This window comes from Canis lupus, chromosome 24, assembly GCF_003254725.2.
Source record: "Canis lupus dingo isolate Sandy chromosome 24, ASM325472v2, whole genome shotgun sequence".
Classification (NCBI taxonomy): domain Eukaryota; kingdom Metazoa; phylum Chordata; class Mammalia; order Carnivora; family Canidae; genus Canis; species Canis lupus.
The window spans coordinates 42098426-42119402 of record NC_064266.1 but is presented as its reverse complement, the minus strand read 5'-3'; the positions used below and the strand labels follow the sequence as shown (position 1 = coordinate 42119402).

The window sequence follows — 20977 nt, the reverse complement described above, 5'->3', positions numbered from 1 at the left end:
ATAGCTACTATTTGGTTGTACTGCCCCAATATACAATACATATACCCTGGTATTATGGGCTAGCTGTGGTGACTGTTTCTTAAAGCCAAAAGATGCAGGTTAAAGCAAAGTATACAGCAGGCATCACCCCAGGAAATGAGAAAGGGGTCCATAGAAAAAGAGGGGCACAATCGTTTGGGCAAAGCAACCCCTCCTGGCTTGCACCTGATGTTCAGCGCTCAGCCTGAGGGACGGGGTGCTGAAATGGGACTGCTCACCTGGCCTGTGGTGGCTGCTATGCGGGGCACCCAGGGCTGGGCCTGACCCTGAAAGTATTAACCATCTGATTGGGGAGACTGGACAATTGGATACTGGCCAAGTTTTTTCAGGACTGATTCATCATGTTTGAGCACTAAATCCTGGGGAATTTAGACACTTTCTTGGGCTAAATAGTGACCATCAAAGATATGAGCTCCTAATCTGCGGAACCTGTAAATGTTATCTTATTTGGAAAAAGGATCTTTGTGAGTGTGATTAAGTTAAAGGATTGGGGGGGATAATCCAGGATTATCTAGATAGGCCCAAAAAGCCATCCGAGTGTCCTTGTAAGAGAGAGACGGGAGAGATTAGACAAACACGTACGGGAGAGGAGGAGGCCGTGTGAAGACAGGGACTGGGGTTGGGGCAATGTGGCCACAAGGCAAGGATCGCCAGCAGCCACCAGAAGCCCACAAAGGCAGGAAACAGATTCTCCACCGGAACATCCAGAGAGTGAGGCCCCACCGACACCCTAATTTTAGCCCCGGTGTATGAATCGTGTTTTCTGACTTTGGACTTTCAGATCTGTGAAAGAATAACTTTTTGTTGTTTTAAGGAACTGGATTTGTGGCCATTTGTTATAGCAGCCACGGGACACTAATACAGAGTAGGTGCCGTGAAGGATGTAGTGGAAAGAGCATAGGATGAGAAGCCCAGTGATGTGGACTCATCCTGGCTCCGCGTTCTTGGGGCCCTGGAATAATTACCGACACTCACTTTGCCTCGTGCATTAAGAGCATATTCTATACTTATATTAGTTGGAGCTATTCTGGTTGAAGGTACAGAACTCTAGCCTCAACTAGGTGAAGCAAAAGATGCCAAGCAGGCTTATGACAGGACAGAGGAGAAATAGTGGGACTAGCTTCAGGCTCTGCTGGATCTAGGGGTTCAAAGGAGCTATCACTCATTCTCTCCCTCCCCCATTCCCTGTCTTTTTATGTCTCCTCTTGCAAGTTGGTCTCATGCTCTTCTTCTTCAGAGAGGATCCCTCCACGTGTCTTGAGACCTGATGAAGATCAGCTCCATTCATACATCCTCACAGCTGGACCAGGGCCCAACCAAGGCTCTGACTGGCCAGACTCAGAAGACATGCCTCGCTCCTGGGTCCAATCACTGTAGCCAATGAAATCAGGCATTAGGGTTGGCCTGGCTTGGGTCATGGGCCTCCCTGTGGCACAGGGTGAAGAGTGTGTTATGTGATCGGCAGCACCCCCAGAACCACACTGATAAAGCACTGAGAGCAGCCTCCCAAAGGCAGGGAGCAGGGGGCCCTAACCAGAAATGAGAAAGGATGCAGGGCAAACACAAACAATGAACATCCACCTCGTTACCGACAGGGTTGTTGCAAAGACCAAGTGACAGCAGGTCTGAACATGCTCTGTGAGGCGTGAGTGCCTGTGACATGTGCACTGTGCATGTCTGGGATCTTAGCCAGCCTGACGCTGCCCACGTGGCCCCAAACCCTCGCTTTCAGCACCATCACCTACTTCTCCCTCCTCCTCCTTGATGACCCCCGGGCCTGACCTGCAGCTGCTAAAACAGGGCAAGGGGAAGACTGGGCCAGGCAGGCTGAGAGGCTTCGGGCTTCGGGAGAGCCTCAGCATTATGAACCCCACAGAAAGTAGGGAGTCATAAAGGTTATGGAGCAGGAGACATGACATGTAAATGCCTCCCGTATGATTTATAGCAGTCATGCAATCGAATCTTTCAATGAGTCCCTGCCTCAGTCCCAGCGGGTGCTGCCGAGATGTGCCGCGTTATCATTTGTCCTTCCCGACTGTCGGTTTATTCTGCAGATGTCTCAGGTGAGCGATATTCAGGACTTCAGGAGTTGACCGAAAGCAGCAGAGCTTCATCACCAGGTGGCTTCTGGCTTGGGAGCTACTGTGTTTGGAAATTCAGAGTTTCTCCTCCATTGCCCACTGTAGGGGCAGCGTAAGTAATCCATATTTATGGATAAATGATATTTACTGTGAGCTCAGCCTCATGCTGTACCTGAGCCAACGCAGCAGCAACTAGCCACATGTGGCTCTTGAGCCCTTGAAATGTGGCCAGGCTGAATTTAGATGTGCTGTCGTGTAAAATATACACCAGACTTCAAAAACCTAGTACCAAATATATATATATATATAAAATTTTTATTGAAATGGTAATGTTTTAGCTAAATAAATAATGTTATTAAAATCAATATCACCTATTTCCTCTTATGTTTTGCATGTGGCTATCAGGAACGCTAAAGGTACGTATGGTTTGTATTATATGTGTATTGGAAAGTGACGTGCTAGAAGATTCTAGGATACATACATTCTCTTTTTGACGGCCACATCAACCCACTGTATAAACAAAGAATCTGAGGCTTGGTTAGGCTGAGGGATGGCCCTGCCACGAAGGGAGCTAAGTCCGCAGGTTGGTCTGGGTCAAAGATTGATCTTTTTTGCTATGCACCCAGTTGTCAGTGTATAATATCAGTCATGATGCTTTAGGCTGTAAGGAACAAAAGTCCCAAATTCAATCTGGCTTTAAAGAGAAAAAAAGAAAAAAGGCACTGGAGCACCTGGGTGGCTCAGTTGGTTGTGTCTAACTCTTGGGCCCAGCTCGGGTTGTGATCTTGGGGTCCTGGGATGCATCTCCACGATGCTCAACACTCAGCGTAGAATCTGCTTATCCCTCTCTCTCTGCTCCCCCTCCTCTTTCTTTTCTTTCTTTCTTTCTTTTTTTTTGTTTTAATCTCTATACGATATGTGAGGCTTGCACTCCTGACTCCGAGATCAAGAGTTGCATGCTCTACCTACTGAGCCAGCCAGGTGCCCTCTGCTCCCCCTCCTATAAATAAATAAAATCTTTTTTAAAACCAGCATTTATTGTCTTACACTAGCAACTCCAAGATTGGTTAAGAGACTTCACTATGTCACTCAGTCCTCTGGGCTTTTTTTTTTTTTTTTTTTTTTCCTCTGGGCTTTTCATGTTCTCCTCTGCCCTTCCCCACATGTTGGTTTTGTCCCAGGTTATCCAGCTGTGGTCACTCACAACTGCAGCTCAGCTCCAAGCAACACACAACAACAGAAAAGACAGCTTTTCTTCCTGTGTATCTTTCTATAGGGGAAGAAACTTTTCCCTGAAACTCCTTAAGACTTCATGACAAGGTGTGGCCCACCTGCTGGCAACGTCAGCGTCTCATGGGCTCATCAGATGTGCAGGATCTTGTGTCCCACCCCAGATGTGCTGAGTCAGACTCCACATCTCCAAAGGTGCAGCTTGGGCAGAGCTGCCCCAGGAGGCCTCCTCTGAAATCTTATTTATCACGGCTGCATCATGTGCAAATGCTTGTATCAGTCATTGAGAAGAGGGATGGAACTACCATGACTGATTTTGAACCATCATCATTCACACCCTGGGCTGGGCTGGAGAGGCATCACTGTCCCTGAGCACAAAAGGGTGGACCCAGCTCCCCAGAAAGGAAGAGTTGTGTGTGGGTGTGCGGGTATGGTGTGGGGTGACGAGAACGGGTACGCCAAGAATGGGTACGCAATCATGAGGTCATCGATTCCTTGAAGATCTGATGTGAAGGTAAAATGAGATGAAGAATAGACAGTGACTAATATGCTCACTCGTGACTTCATCCAACACTCGTGTTTCAGTACCAGATACCCTCGGCCCCCAAGGTTACATGGTGCACATGACACTATCCCTACCCTTGTGGGTGGGGCTTAGATTCTATTGGGGAAGGTAGGGAGAAAAAGGGAAATAATATAATAGCATAACTACAATTGTGAAAAGTGCATGGAGGGAACAAACAATGCTGAATACAGACCACAACATTCAGGCAAAGATGTGCATGCTCTGGGAGGGAGGCATTTAAACAGAGACCTAGAGAGTGACAAGAAGCTTACCACTCCTTGAGATAGGGGGAGGGGGTGGGGTGGCACGGTTCTCTACAGAGGGGGAAACATTGTGTGCAAAGGTCCTGGGGGAGGAAGGATCTTGGTAAGTTTAAGAAGTGAATGATCCTGGGCCTTATTTAGCACACGTGTCCAGCTAGGTTGTCAGGACATCTAACATCCTGACCTTTTCTGATTCCACTTTCAATCCACACAGCAGAGCAGGAAACTTGCACACTGTGTCTCATTTTATGAACCCTGAACAGCAGGTGTCATATGACCCACCCAAGAATTAATTCTTCATGTCTCTGCCCCTCCTCCCCCTGGAGGAAGCCTCTCTTCTCACCATGTGTATGCAGCTGTGTCACAATCACATTACATCATATGGTACCTGTTGGTCTCCCCACCAGTCTCCCACTGGGTTGGGACTCCTTTGATAATAAGAATGTTTGTTCTCATTTGCATCCCTAGAACAAATTGAATCATAAGAAACTACCATTTTTTTGTTTTGTTGGCCAAACACGCAGGTAAATGTGAACAATTTCATATGGGCCCACCCCATAGTAAGAGTGATGGCCTCTGGGGAGGGCTCCTGGGTGACCAGAGAACAGAGATGGAGGGGACATTAGTGTAACTTTTCTGCACCTTTGGAATTTTGTGCCATATGCAGGATTTAGCTACATTTAATTTTTACAGCATTTAATGTTTTTTTTTTTTTTTTTTTTTTTTTTTTTTTTTTTTTTTTTTAATTTTTTTTTTTTATTGGTGTTCAATTTACTAACATACAGAATAACACCCAGTGCCCGTCACCCATTCACTCCCACCCCCCGCCCTGCATTTAATGTTTTAAATAGACGATCAGTGTATATCATTGGAATAACTATTTCTAAAGATTGGAGATTCCCATTCTTATCAAGCAGGCAGCAGTGATGTTCTGCTGCAGTTCCACAAAGGCGATTTTCTCTTGCCTGTTTTTATTCACGCAGGAAAAATAATGTATTGTCTCAAATTAGTTTAATTCAGGGGGAAAAAATCAGGCTGAGCAGAGCTTTGTAACTGGAGGGGGAACCCGGAGGCTGAAGAAGCACAGTAAGTAAGCCTCTTAAAATATACTCCAAATGGGGTGGGAATGTCAAGGTCCCTGTTAAAGTGCACCTGACCCCGGCAGGTGTTCCTCAGTAGGGCTGGGGCCCCAGACTCTCAGCAGGTGATCCTGGCGGGACTGTGAAGGGGGTAGACTTGGGGTGCTTCCTCTTTAGGACACCACGGCTCCTGGAGAGCTCAGGTCTCTGGATGAGGAGGTGACATACTGGGCGTCCACATCTCTCTGGGGCTTGGAGCTCGTGTCTACTTGGGAATGGCAGAGGATTCCTGAGTTTGTAGCAGTCAGGCAGCCCTAGCTTGTAACAGGGTTACTAAAACAGATCCCCCTTTTATTTATTAAATTTATTAAATGCCTAATTTTATTTACCCCCTTTTATTTATTAAGTTTATTAAATGCCTAATTTTTTAAAAAAATATTTTATTTATTTATTTGAGAGCAAAAGAGCATGAGCTGGGAGAGGAGCAAAGGGAGAAGGAGAAGCAGACTCCCCGCTGAGGAGGGAGCCTGACTTTGGGCTTGATCCCAGGACCCTGAGATCATGCCCTGAGCCAAAGACAGACGCTTCACCCACTGAGCCCCCCAGGTGCCCCTAAAATACCCAATTTTTTGAGAGCATGAACACTAAACTTTCATACGCCCATGTTGGAAAACTTGAATTGCTACTTCAAGTAGTTAGGTTTATTTAGTTTAAAACAAATGTTAATAGCAAAATATAATAAACAAAAGACCCAAGGACCCCTCTGAATGAAGCACAACGTAATCTCTTTGTCCTAACGTGTTCAACATCCTCTCTTCTGAACAATCCGGCCGACAGCTTCCATCCCCAGCAGCGAGTGGGACCCTCGGCATGGGGGCACGTTGCCACAATCCTCTTTTCAGAGTAGATGTTAGCATTTTGTAGCAAATATGTTAATGCTGACATCTTTGATTCAGCAATTTTGCTTGAAAGAATCCGTCCCTTGCAATACTTGAATGTGTGGATACGGTGTAGGTATGAACAAGGAGGGTCGTCCTGGCGTTGATGAGGATGGGGTAAAAATCGGAAACAGCCCAGAATGTCTATTTATGACCAGGAAGCTTGCTCAGGAAGTTCGGACACCCCGGTACTCTGGAATCTGATACAGAAGAGGGAAGTAGGAATGTGGTGGGGCGTCAGGATGCCCCGAGGCATTGCTAAGGGAAAGAGCCGTCCTGCCCAGTGGTTCTCCGCAGGGTGATCTTGGCTCCCAGGGGACATGTGACAATGTCTGCAGACAGTTATTGCAACTGAGAGCTGGATGTTACTGGAGTCTCGAGGGTAGAGAGAAGGAATACTGCTAAGTACCCTACGATGCACAGGACGGCCCCCCAGCACTGAGAAATATTTGGCCCCAAATGTCAGTTAGCGCTATCTACATCCACTGCACAATCCCTGATGCCTACTGAATACTCAGTAAATGTTTGTTGAACGAATGACTTATTACTAAAAACAGCATGTGCACACAGGACACTCCCCAAATGGTGAGCAGCGTGAAGAGAGGAACAAGGAATAGGTTTGGGACACTTTTATGTCTTCTTCATTTTTGTGCCATTAGCTTTTTTTAAAAGCCACTTTTATAATCAAAAAGAAAGGAAAGATGGGTAGCCCCGGTGGCTCAGTGGTTTAGCGCCACCCTCAGCCCAGGGTGTGATCCTGGAGACCCGGGATCGAATCCCGCATCGGGCTCCCTGCGTGGAGCCTGCTTCTCTCTCTGCCTGTGTCTCTCATGAATAAATAAATAAAATTTAAAAAAATAAAAGTAAATAAAAAATTTTTTAAAAAAGAAGGAAAAAAAGGAGGGAAAGAAGGCACAGAGGCAGGGAGTGAGGGAAGAAGAGAGGAGTGACTCCGGTGAGTGATTTCTGTTCTGCCGCTATTCCCGGTCCTATGGTGGGCCAGGCCTAGGCAGGGGGCGGGCTTCACTGACCATCGGGAGGATTAAATTAGTTCCTCCGAGTAGCGCCCTGTGGACAGCGCAGGATGGAGAAAGTGCTCAGTAAATGCCCTCGTCTTCACCATTATGGAGAAGGGACCCCGAATGCCATTTTCATTTCTGTCTGGAATAGTCTCCAGGCCTTTGACTGGTCGCTCAGGTTCAGGGCGGGCCTTGAGTGTCCCCTCCGATGAGCCCAGGAGTGGAGTTTGTGCATGCATATCTCGTGGGCCAGGGGAGTTGTAGGGCCCCCCGGCCGAGGGACGGCCCGGCGTGTGCCCGTCCATCATCCCTCCTGGAGCGGGGCCAGGTGAGAGGAGCCGCAAGCTCCGGCTTTCTCTGGCTCGGCTTTGCCCATCTGCCCCGGGGCTGCGCAGGGTTAATAGAGCATAACTGCATCTGTGAGCGAGCAGAGGACCGCAGCTCCCCCAGCACACCCCAGGCCCAGACACCAGGAGACCCGAACCCACATTTTCCCTGCTCGGAGCACAGATGCTGACCTAGGTCCAGGAACCCCAGTGGCTGGAAAGGCGTTTTTTAACGGAGCAGCGTTGTCCTGGGAGACCAAAAACTTTCTAATCAATGCAAAAGGCAGACAGAGAACAGGGCTCCACAAGAAGCCCATTACCCACTCACCCCCTACATGTAAGCCCTATTTAGCAGCAAATCCTTAAGCCAGCGCTTGTAAAAAGCAGCTTGTTTGGGACTGACCTTCCCATTCATGTAACGTGATATTGCACGCTTGGCCGACCCCGGCAAGCAGCTAAACATATGTCGTCAGCTGGGCGCTGCTGCCCGTCTATTAAGATGGTTCTGGAAGCATATGTGGGAATGGGCCTGCCCTGGAGACCCGGGGGGAAAGGCAGGACACAGGCAATTAGAGGGAGCCCGCCCTGACCCCAGTGCCGGGCTGCAGGAGGAAGTTCAGGGCCGCATCTCATGGGCATGGCAACAATTAAGGTCAACAAATAATCGTGGAAAAGGAAACTTCAGAAAATAAGACCCTGGTTAAATGACCCAGTAAACACCCGGCCCTGCCCCCCACCCCCACCCCGCCCCCCCCAGCCCACCCCCCTCCCCAGCCTGCCCTGAGCTGGCGCTGCATCTGGGCTTCACGTGGACCTGCGTCTCCCCCTCTTTTTTTGGATAATGACTTCCCTTTGCAATTTCCTGGAGGAAGTTGTTGAAATGATCTTCCAGTGATAAAATAAGCAGGGTGATTCTTAATTTTCAGTCTGAGTCTTTTCTCCCTCTCCCGGTCCAGTCTCCTAATTAACTTGGGTCGGCGGCCCCATGCCGAAAGCTCTGGAGTAAGTGCCAAGGGGAGAGGGAGAGCCCAGCTGAGAAGGATTTGTCTTGTCCAGAATGGGATGGGCCCGCCCTGGGCTGTGTGACGATGGGACAGGAGCCATCGGCTGGGATGAGCGTGGTCATTGCTGGGGTCAAGGGCGAGAGACTTCCCACTTTCTCTCTTTGTGCTATTCCAAAGGACAAGAAACGCTACCGCTTACAAAGCACTTTCTAGAAATTCTTGACCTGCACTGTCCAACCAGCCACATGTGACTATTGAGCTCTTGACATGGAGCTTGTGCGACAGGGGAGCTGTATCTTTTCTTACTTTATTTAATTTCAATTAATTTCCATCTAAAAACTGACGATGTATTGGAAGACTCTAAGTATGCTTGGAACTCCTGAGGTGTGTGAATCTGCTTTCTCCACCGTAGATTTGTAAAAATCTATATAGAGATTAAGTATTTTTATCGAAAATGTAGTGCCTGATCTGAGATGTGCGCCGAGTGCAAAAATACACACGGGATTTTAAGGACGCAGTAAGAGAAAAAAGTAAAACATCCAGCTATATAATTTTATATTATTTATGTAACAGTGTGAATATAGTTAAAGTTACTGAACTAGACACCTAAGTAACTATATAAATAGTTAAGATCGTAAATTTAATGTTATAAGGTTTTTTAACCACAATAAAAGAACAAGTTAATGTCACCGGGTTCTGTTGTTACTTTTTACCAGAAAATGCAGCTTTACATCTGTGCCTCCAAAGATGTTTCTGCTGGATGGCGCTGCATATGCACGATCGCCTTTAACCTGTGGACGGTCTCAGCAAGCAGGTCTGTGGGCAACATCCTCTCCTCTCGGAAGACGCCCCCACACTCCACTTAGGTGGGAGGGAGAGGTAAAGCGGCTCCTATCTACACGCTTTCAACACAAAGATCCGAAGAAGTATTCTGAACCAGAACCTGGAGGTCTGCGATGATAACAGCGTCTCCTGTGCCAAACCCTCCTGCTTCCGTATCTGGGGAGGGACATTTGGAGGCAAGACAGCTTGGCTTTGCGCTCAGGTGCGGTGCCTGCCTGACAGCCGCACACCTGGTGCACAGAACCAGGCTCTGCTTTAGCAGCCCCAAGTCTGGGGCGTCCCCAGCCCCAAATCTCTCCTCCCTCCCCTTCCGCACTGAGGCTGTAAAATAGGGAGCTCCAGCTTGAAATGAGAAAATTCTTTCCCCCCTAGGTGTCTTCTGCAAAACCATCTATGGATATCTGAAAGGGGGGCTATTTCCCCCTCCTCCAGAACTTCCCAGGCCTCCAGGAGGCAGTTTTATTTTTATTTTATTTTCATTTTTATTTTTATCTTTTATTGGAGTTCAGTTTGCCAACATATAGCATAACACCCAGTGCTCATTCCATCAGGTGCCCCCCTCAGTGCCCATCACCTAGTCACCCCCACCTCCTGCCTACCTCCCTTTCCACCACCCAGAGTTTCCCAGAGTTAGGAGTCTGTCATGTTCTGTCTCCCTTTCTGATATTTCCCACTCATTTTCTCTCCTTTCCCCTTCATTCCCTTTCACTATTTTTTATATTCCCCAAATGAATGAGACCATATAAGGTTTGTCCTTTTCCGATTGACTTACTTTTAATCCTGGATTTAAACCTTTCCCTCACGTCCCTGCCACTTGTACCTCTGTGACTGTCCTCAAGCCTCTTGATCTCTCCAAGGCTCCATTCTTATTTTTTGTTTTTAAAGATTTTATTTATTTATTCATGACAGAGAGAGAGAGAGAGAGAGAGAGAGAGAGAGAGAATGAGGCAGAGGGAGAAGCAGGCTCTGGATCCTGGGTCTCCAGGATCACGCCCTGGGCCGAAGGCAGGTGCTAAACCACTGGGCCACCCAGGCTACCCTCCATTCTTAGTCTGTAACATGGGGACAGTGAGAAGAGCTACTTGCATGGGGTGTGAACAAAAAGACAAATCATTTGAGCAACACCTGCCGCACATCGCCCGGCACCGCAACCCGGGCCGCAGCAGCAGCGTGGGGCTGAAGGCTGCTTCCCCGGCTGCCTGGGGTGGAGGCAGAGCCGGCCAGGTCCCGAGGCCGCCGCAGACAAGACCTGTTTGTCAAGCTGCAGGGCAGTGTGCAAATGCCCGTGGCTTGAAAACTGCCCACGCTTGGCCCTCTCAGTTCACTCCAGTTGTCCCAGATCAGCTGTGGGCTGGGAGGAAAGGTGGGGGAGCCGGTGACAGGGACAGCCTCCGCCAGCCGTCTTGACCTGCTCTCCCGACCACGCAGAGGTGGCACCCCGGTAGCCGGACTGGCCCCCCCGCTGCCACATGACATGTCGAGGGCTGGGCTGCTGGGCTTCTGTGTGGCCCAGGGTGAAACCTGGCCCGCCGTGACAGTAACACTCTGTGACAGCTGTCACAACGCTTCCTGGGTCATTGCGCTGTGAAGACTCTGAGCGCGGAGCGTCCACTGGGGATGGGGACAGAAGATGCCGAGGGCACATGGGCATGCTTGATTTCCATATCCATTCGTTTCACTCCTCAAAGGCCCCCACGCACCCTATACTTTGCACCAGGTGGCAGCCGGGGGCTTCGGGGGCTGGCATGGTGAACTAGCTGGGTGGGCTCCCTGCCCTCAAGGCGTGTTCATTCCTCCTGTGAGACACAGTGAACTCACAGACTCAACCAAGATCATTTCGGATCGTGACAAGTGTCCTGGAGGAAACGAGCAGGACAGAGCTGGCGCAGGCCGTGATGCAGGCTAATTTGAACCAGGATGTCCTCCAAGGGCTTTTCAGCGGGCCCTGAAGTGGGAGATCAGAAAAGCAGCCAAGTGAAAAGCCAGCCCTGAAGCCAGGCTGGGAGAAGGAACAGAGTACCAAGAGTCTCCCAGGGAGAGAGCCAACCTGGCTACAAGACCGAGGCGACGGAGGGTCTGGGTTGGGGTTTCTCAGCCCCAGAAAACATTCTAAGAAGCCCTAAGGATTCGGGTGCTCCCACTCTACGTGATCCCCATCCTTATCCGATCAACTATGACACGAATACAAGGAAGTCCAACAAAGTTCTGAAACTGCCCAGGACGGCCATGGCGATACCTTTTGTTTTTGAAATATCACTTATATTTTATTTGCTGCAGGGTTTTTGTTCAGTCTTGGGATGTCTCTACTTTCATGTCGCCCTCAACACGTGTGCCAGGACAGGCGAGGAGCACTACCTACATGGGCACGTGGGTGCTGGCTTCACCCCTAAGACGCACTCCAGCCCAACCACAGTTGGGACAGGCGATGACCCCAAGGGGCTGCGATGTCACCCTTGAGCATGAGACGGGGAGGTGCCAATTCCCATCCCAGACAAGGTGAATAGGGCCTTCCTCCTGGCTAGTCACACGGTCCCCACTGGTGGGAGAGGGGTGGAGCGGTGGCCATGACTGACAATTACTCTGTAGGGCAGTGGCCCCTGTGCCAACTTATTCACAACACCTGTCATCACGCGCTGTCAGCAAAGCACTCCGTTATGATCTAATTTATGCCTCGTGTGTCCTAAGCCAGCACAGACTGTTTGCAAGCCATCACGCGGACTCTGTTGTTGATGAGATGCCTCCCTCCTGACAGATGTTGGGGTCGACCGTTGGGAAGGCCCCTTCAAGCCTCTAGCCCTTCAGCCCAAGATGGAGGTTGCCAGTGGGTAACTTCTGGAAAGCTGACGGTAGAGCCTCGAAGGGAGAGAGGAAGAGCTTCGAAGGGAAGCTCTCAGGTGTGGGCCGCTCCACCATGCCACGGGTCGCTGTGCGACATCGGAAGCCAACGACAGACGCCCTAACAACCCAGAGAGCTCCCAGAACTGCCTTAATTTCTCAGCCATCTGAATATGAATTTCTGCATTGTGCTTAGGGCCAGATTCTCACCACGTCTCAACCTTGCGTGGTGGCTGTAAATAATCCCGCGCTTCCATGCGAGGAGATGTCAGTGCATAATTGATCTTTCGAAGAATGCCAGCCCATGGAACTGTGTGATTTACCTTTGACAGCCTGTGCTCGAATTTGAAATGTAAACTAAGAGACGATACGTCCTCCTGTATACGCACCAGCTCCCACGGATGTTAATGGAGGGAGCGTGTTGGGATAGCGTGCTTGCACAATTCTAAACGAAGCGCAGACTTTTTACGTTCGAATTCATTCTCTTTTCCAAGGAACCAGTTTCCCGCTTTACAAAAGGGTGGGAGTTTTTGTTGTTGTCGTCGTTCTTTGTTTCTGGTTCAATGTTGGAGCCAAACGGGCACCAACTAGCTGTCACGTCACGTTCCAAGAGCTGCAAGTAGGTGTGCTCGGCACCTGGAAAAGAATCAACTCGCCCAGTGCCCCAGACGACCATATCCTATGACTCTGGCTGCCCTGACAAATTACTAGAAGTGGAGTGGCTTTAAAACAACACAGATTTATTAAATTACAGTCCTAGAAGCCAGAAGTCCAAAGCATGTCTCACTGGGCTCTCTATCATCCAGGCGTCGACAGGGCTGTGTTCCGTCCGCAGACTCCGGAGAAGAATCCAGCTCCTAGAGGCTTTCCGCGTTCCTTGGAGGGCGGTGCCTTCCTCCAACGTCAAAGCCAACACCACCACCCCCTTTCTGATCATTACTTCATAATCCAATCATGTGACTCGGCTGCCTCTCTCCTCCCCTTCCGGGACACCTGTGTGCACACCGGGCCCACCCAAGGCAATCCAGGAGCATCTCTCTATTTTCAAGTCAGCTGATTAACAACCTGGTTCCCATCGGCAACTTTGACCTCCCTTGGCTGAGTAAAGCGACACACTCCCAGGCTGTGGGGAGTAGGACACAGGCATCTCTGGAGGGAGGGACACAGCCCCATATTTAAAATAAGCTGGACCTAACACATCCCCCAAAGAGATGCTAACAAAGGACCGCACATCATCACCAAAAGGTTTTTCCATGTTTCACTCTTTTCTCTGGTTATGGAGACACGTCGGTCACGTGGTCAGAAAAATAACAGCAATGACTCTCAAATACGGAGCGTGTCCCACAGGCGGGGTGCCGGCCCCAGGGTGTCATCCCCTGCCCTGCTGCACTTGGACGCAGGAGTGCCGTGACCCCACTTGGCAGTCGAGGAGCCTGAGAGCCTCGCCGTGCTGCGTCTCGGACCTGCCCCACAGACGGAGGAGATGACATCCACAGGGGTGAAACCCTGGCTTGGAAAGCAGACCCAGGGGATCCCTGGGTGGCTCAGCGGTTTAGCGCCACCTTCCGCTCAGGGCGTGATCTTGGAGTCCCGGGATCGAGTCCCGCGTCGGGCTCCCTGCGTGGAGCCTGCTTCTCCCTCTGCCTGGGTCTCTGCCTCTCTCTCTCTGTGTGTCTCATGAATAAATAAATAAGATCTTAAAAAAAAAAAAAAAAGAAAGCAGACCCAGCCTGGCTGGCTTGTCACAGGTCCTCCCCGAACAGGCTTGCCTTTGCTTCCCCATTCTCAGCAGAAAGCTGTATGCAGAGCTCCTGTTTCCAATTATCGGTGGACAGTCCCACCACCAAGGCTCTTCTGTATCAGGTTCAGACAGGCTGTAATTTTTGAACAAGACCATTTGCCACGAGTGTCATCAAGAGAAATCAACATAGGGCTGCATTAAGCAGACAAGTCGATTCTTTTATTTCAAAGAATGGTCTTCAAAACGACGCAGAATGCCTTTCAGTGTCCAGAGAGTATTTTCTATCCCAGGCCAGCCAGCTCTTGCTTTCCTTCTCCTTCTCCTCTCTCTTCTTTCTTCTGTCTTTCTCCTTTTTGGTCAATCTGCAGTCACTCTTTAGAAATAAAACCTGTCCTTTGTTGGAGCGCAGGCCGGTTGTAGGGAAAGATGCCGATCTTCTCTGGGCACCAATGTGGCCCTGAACCCCCCTCCAGAAGCACCTGGGGGGCTCAGGGGTATAGCATCTGCCTTTGGCTCAGGGTGTGCTCCCAGGGTCCTGGGATCGAGTCCTGCATCAGGGTCCCCACAGGGAGCCTGCTTCTCCCTCTGCCTATGTCTCTGCCTCTTCCTCTGTGTCTCTCATGAATAAATAATTAAAACAAAAAACTTAAAAAACAAAACAAAACAAGCCAGAAGCCGACTCTGGGCAGAAGGGGAGAGCTGTGAAGGTGCGATTACCTGGCTGGAAGGCCATGTTCACGAGGTCATTGCTCCCTTCTTCACATGTGAGGATGAAACACCACCTGTCTTGTCACTTGCCACATTTACAAAGGAAATGATCAACTACGGTGTGGACATCTTTTAAAGAGAACGTGAGGCTGTAGATGAAGAAGCTGCAGTGTGAGATATTTCAGAGCCCGGATGTAGAGTCTTTGAGACCTGGTTTACCGGCGGGCTCCACAAACCGCTCCGCTGGAGGCCTCACGCTTCTCTCCTGTAAAATGGGGACAATCATGGTCCCTGGCTCTGGGGTCTCCAGGAAAATTAAATCAGATGATGAAGAGCTTTGTCCATGGCCAGCACTCAGCCGTGGTTTATATTAATATTCTCACTAGGATTCTCTAGGTTTAAACATAAGCCCCTTTTAATTATCCTTTTTTCTTTCTCAACAGCCCAATTGACTTAGATGCCAAGCACACATCTGTTAGATTTTTGCCGTTTATGCAGACAATTTCAGAAACCGCACTCTGTGATTTAGGAAGTGATGACAATTCATCCAGGAGCTGCAGAATCCAGGAGACTGGTGGACTCCGGTGGAGGGGCTGGGGCCCGGGGCACAGATCTGGTCCGTTCAGTTTCGTTCACTGCATTTCTTCTAAGTGTGCAAGCGGGGAATCACTGTCCGTCTCTGCCTGGGCAGTCCATTCCGATGCAGATTAATCTAGAAGGCAGCTTCTCGCAAGTAAGATCACCCACTGTTTGACCTGGGTGGTGGACCAGGGTGGGTGGACCAGCCCCACCCCCAAGAAGCCTTCCTGCCCAAGTGCTCCAGGCTGCCCAGCACAGTGGCTCCGGCTTCCCTGGACCCAAGGCTGGAACAGGCGATCCAGGGGAGATGGGGCCTCCTCCCCCATGGGGAAAGAAGAATCTGGACTGGGCAGCACAAGAAGTGGAATGCTAAGGCAGATTACTAACTCCATGGCCTCAGAACCAGAGGTGTGCACGCTTCGACCCTGGTTAGTTAATTGTCTCTTGGCTGGAAAAAGTGCTTTCTCTCTACTGAGAGCTCACAAATTGCAAACCTGGAACCTCCAGGTGGGCCTTCCCGCTCCCTCTGCAATCCCACCAAAGAGATTCTGATTGGCCCAGCTTGGGTCAGGTGCCTGCCTCTGGACCAATCAATCAAATGTGTCCAGTCAGGTACTTGCCTCAGAAATAGGGCTGCATTGGACCTGGCTGGGCCTCCAGCCCCGAGGGCATGCCCCGGACAGGCCACACCTGTGACACTAGGGTCTGCTGTGTGGTGCCCTAAGCCTACACTGGAACCTTCCAGATCTCAGATATCCTGTCCTGTTAGTCCCAGGCCCTTGCAAAGACTCTGAAATTCTATTTTCTTCACACCTGGAGAATAGGCTGGTAATACCACTGCTTGCCATTTTAAGCACCTGCCTTTTGCAGCCCTGGGAAGCAGATGCCCTCATTATAGATGCATATTCTGAAAAGTAAGACTGTGATGTGGTGAGGTGGAGAGACTCGCCCAGCGTCACAAGTCATTTCAGAAACGCCCCCAGGGTCCGAGCACTGGAAGGAGATGCTCCGGTGCTAACTCCTACCGGGGGGCAGGGCCAGGTCTGCTGCGTCCCCCTTCCTGCCCCCTGTGTGTGGCATAGCGCTTGCCACGTAGGAGGTGCTCAACAGATCTCTGATGAGTGAATTAATGTGTCAATATTTTCTAGGTAATCTGTGGGGGGCAGGGATGAGCCACAATTTTAAGAATTGCTATTTTTGAGTATCCCCTTTGCCTTTTTTTCCCATGCTTCCCCCAAGCCTCCTCAGCTCTATCAGTGGCAACCCAGCCCATCCAGTGTTTCTTGCAAAAAAAAAAAAAAAAAAAAAAAAGGATTATCACTGAATCCTCATTGTCCCTCAGCTGTCACATCCAATCTACCCGCAACCCCTCCAAATGGTCTACTCAAAAAGACATTTCCACTGCTCCTCTGCCTAGTTCCAGCCGCATCGCCTCTTGCCTGCAGTAACACTCACCTCCAAACTGGTCTTTCTGCTTCCATGCTCGTCCCCTCGATTAGGTGCAATCAGGTGTGACCGCAAATAATAGAAATCTCCGAATAATAGAAGCCTGTACGGCCTACAAGGCCATTTTTGCCTTTCCAGAGGAAAGCAATCTGGGACAAATAGGGTGGCTTCGTGGTGGTCACCAGGAGCCCAGGTCTCTTCTAATTGGCCAGCCGTCCTCTGCTCGTGAGTTAACACTTCTTGGCCCCAAAGTGTTGCCTGAACTCCAGTCATTGCCAACAGGAAGAGAGAAGGAGAGGTAAAGGGCATGATCGCCCTGTTTAAGGACAGTTCTCGGAGGCCATGCCATGCTCCCACCTACATCCCATTGGCCAGAACTCAGAATTGGGGCTTGGGAAATGTGGTCTGGATTGCTGGTGGCCGTGTGTGCCAGGTCGAACCTCAGTGCTTGCTTCCTAACAAGAAGGGATAATACCTATTGGAGAAATCTCTCTGCCACACAGTCCCACAGGCCAAGCTCCATGAGCCGCTCAACTGATGAGTAAGATCACATCACACCTGCACATACACACACACACACACACATGCACACACACTTGTTGAAAAGCCACCAACATCTGCTTCCCAATGCACTGAAAGCAGACTCCAAATCTCTTCTCGTGGCCCAAAGGCTACACCGTGGCCTCACTCTTCCCTTGCCAGTCCTTTCTCCCCTCTTGGTTCCCCCGAGCCCACTTTCTGTGCCCCGGGTAGCCCAAGGCCATCAGAGTCCCAGGTTTTCTGCACTTGCCGTTCTGTTTCCTGCAGGAACTCTTTCTTCTAAGCATTGCAGCTCTTTCTCCCCTTATCCTCAGCAGGTACATATCGGGTCAGATATTGGCTTCAATCCCAACCGTTGAACTTGCAGTGGCCACAGCTCCCCCCCCAACACCCCTCACCCCGAGTCTTGCGGCATCGGCCTGTTTGCTGCTACATCACCATCTGAAATGACCTTACACACCTGTTCCCATCTCCCTTCCACGCCCTGCCCCCCATGAAAGCTCTACAAGGATGGAGAGCTTGTCTGTGGTGCTCATCCCGGGACCCTCTGTGCCAGTGTGCTTCGTGGCTCACGACAGGTGTTCAATCGACGTTGTTTGAGTCAATACTGCAGGGCAGGTCCTGTGGGTACATCTCCCACCCTCCCCCACTTTCCTGAGAGAGCAGTTCTGACCTCAGCCTATGGTAGCCATGTGAGGATGGTGGGGCTGTCCATCAGCATTGACTGATACCAAGTCCCAGGACCCACATCTGACCAGGAGTGGCCCTCCCTGACTTAGACACAGGCCAAGGAGGGCCTATCGTGCGAGCCGGCCAGTCAAAGTGGTTTCCTCATTTCCTCCATGCTTCCCTTTGGAGCTGAAGGAAAAAGAGAAAGTGTCTTTGCCTTGAGCATCATGGTGCTGGAGGGAGGTAAAATGAGGACCCCCTTAGCAACATGTCCCACGTGTGCAGGACAAGTCTGCCCACGGTGGGGAAGGCGGGAGGTGGAACGGATCAGAGCCTGCCACCCCAAAATAGGTCACGTTGGCGCACTGATTACTTTGAGCTGATGGCAACTGGAAAAGAAGAGAAGTAAGAAGGGCCCTTTGACCACCTCCTTTCCACCTGGGAGCAGCCATAAGTGTTCATGAAGAAGATTCCGTCCCTGTACCAGCAAGAGGAGAGCATCCTTATCACTGGAGACAAGGAATCGGCACAGAGATTAATCCTTACAAACAAGCCTACCAGAGCAACCCTGTCTTTCATCAGTTTCCCCCTGTGTGTTTCTTTGTCACTTTCCCACCATTTCCTGCCCCGACACCAACCTCCTTTTCCCTTTGTCTTGACTCATCTCCACAATTGAATGTTCTTCGTTAACATGAGATACAACCTCTCAGACATAACTGCTTTTTTAGGGGTTTTCTCGTCTTTCTACGAAGCCCTCCATGCAGTGTAAAAATATTAAGATAAAATAAAATTGGTGCACTTTACCTCCTGCGAATCTGTCCTTTGTCAGTTCAATTCAAGGGCTCCCGTCACAGAAACTAAGAGGGTGGGAGATAAGTCTCTCCTCTCAAACAGAGGCCAGTGCCCAGTGAGAAACAAATGGTCAGAGATGTAAAATGAGGGGAATGGAGAGCATTGCCTGCCTGATGACATCACGGATACCCCTGGATGCAGCCTAGCCTGAAGCTGTCCCTGAGTTTCCCATTTCCTTGAGTCAATAAATATCCTTTCCTTTCATTAAGCCACTCGGCAACCAACAGAGTACTAAGTTTCACATCCTCCTATTTTACAAAGGAGGATACAGAGTTTGAGAAGTTAAATCACTTTACTCATGGCCTCAGCACAACTGGCAAAATTGGGATTTGATCCCAGATCTTTCTGACCTTAAAGCCAAAGAGATCCCCTTGCCCTTCCCAATGTCTTCTTCAGAGGCCAAGGAACTTAACTGTACAGCAGATCCACAAGCAGTTACCTTTGGAGAGAAGGAAGCAATTAGAAGACACAGGGTAGCTGGTTCAGGCCCGACCCCCCGTGGTGGCTACTTGGTAGGTAGAGAAATTACATCTAGAGCTTTGCCTCGGACACTTAGCTAATCATTTCTCTAACAGGAAAGCAGCATTTCTAAGAGAATTACAAAGTTTTCTCATTCGGAGGTCTTTTCCTTAATGTAATATAAGCCAAGACTTAGATTTCTAGACTAGTCATTAATAATGTACATTTAAAACCAAGACAAGCCTTCCAAAGCCAAACAGCACGGTAATATTCTGTATTTTGATCATGTTTGCCTAATTTAGGCAATTAATGGGCCAGGGGGCCAGTAGAGGAAGCTTGGTTATGACTTTGAAATCGTCCCAGATTGCTAAATCCACCTGAAATCTGATTTCACTCTTTTAAAAAAAAATGCATTCCAAACATTAACCGAGATTTTTTAAAAATGCGCATAAATATTTGCAATCAGTATCACTTGGACTCTAAAGATAAACAGTCATAAAACAATATTGTGACCGCATTTTCCCCTCCTGCTAAACAACTTCCTCAGAGAAGGAAAGGTTAGACTCATCAGAAGCAAATTAACTGCAGCTGCAGCTAACATTTTGTATTTTTAAGAGAAAGCGGTTTTGCAGTGATTGTGCTGGGAGTCCTGGCTGCATGGGCTGTGGGGGTAACTTGCCGTGTCCAATCCAGATTAGGACGAGGTGCCGGAGGCAGACCCTGGCCTCATAACCCCGCTCTATCTTGGGGTGCCTAGCCGGCTCGGCTGGTAGAGTGTGCAACTCTTGCTCCTGGGGTCCTGAGTTCGAGCCCCTTCAAACACTGTTCTTTCTAGAACACCTTGGAAAGGCCAGTGGGGGCCGTCCCCACAGCAGAGGAGTGAGTGGTATTTATGGGGCACACAGCCAGCTTCTCTGAGTTCTGTGGGGTTCCAGGCTGGATGTTAATTCAAGTGTACGCATGTTTAAAAATGTTATTTTTAAAAACAGCTTGTTGTTTTAATTTACGCAGCCAGGAGCTGCCAACAGTCGTCTCTGCTGCCGCCAAAAGAAATTTAGCTTCCAGATTTATTAAATCGCTGTCCAGTTCATTGCAAGTGCTGGGTTGATAGGGTGAGAGAAGCGGTGGGGCAGTTGCGGGCACGTCGTCCTCCCAGATGCAGGGTTTGGAGGCTCAAGCTGCCCCGAGGACCTTCCAACCCACTCTGACCGCCACATCGGTCACCATGAGCAGGCTACGGAGCTCCGGGCCCCAACCCAACAACCCCCTTGGTGGCCGAATGCTTTCAGGATTAAGGTGAAGGCCATGCGCTCATTCATTCATCCAGCACGGTCACCCGGTGCCTCCTGGTCGCCCCCATAACATCCCTCTGTGTGGGCGGCCCACGGTGGCACAGGCCTCTCCTGAAGCTCGCATTCCAATGACCACGGAGGGACGGTGAGCACCCCACGGATTCTGTGTGCCCGCGTGTGTGTGCACGTACGTGGGGGTGTGTGTGCACGCTCTGTGTGTGGTGAGTACTCTGAAGGAAAATGAAGGAGGGAGAAGGGTTTGGGGAGCGGGGCGGGGAGGCCGGGCCACCTCATTTTGTGTCAGTCACTGAACACTGGGTTGTGATAGCCCCTTTCTTGCAACTTTCTTTGCTCAGTACGCCACATTTTCCAGGGCCAAGAGGTTGCTTTAGAGCTCAGGTTCTGGAGTCGCACAGTGAATTCAAATCCAAGTTGCCACGCGTGAACTCAACATCCCGGGTGACCCCAC

The 20977-nt window shown here is 49.9% G+C and overlaps 1 long non-coding RNA gene across 1 annotated transcript; it reads left to right on the top strand.

Moving 5' to 3' along the window:
- The first annotated feature begins 4576 nt into the window (after positions 1-4576).
- LOC112674158 (uncharacterized) lies at positions 4577-18629 on the top strand. The gene is made up of 4 exons (XR_003145271.3): positions 4577-4702; positions 5189-5264; positions 9261-9589; positions 15115-18629. It is a non-coding gene; the product is annotated as an uncharacterized LOC112674158 (long non-coding RNA).
- The last annotated feature ends 2348 nt before the right edge of the window (positions 18630-20977 follow it).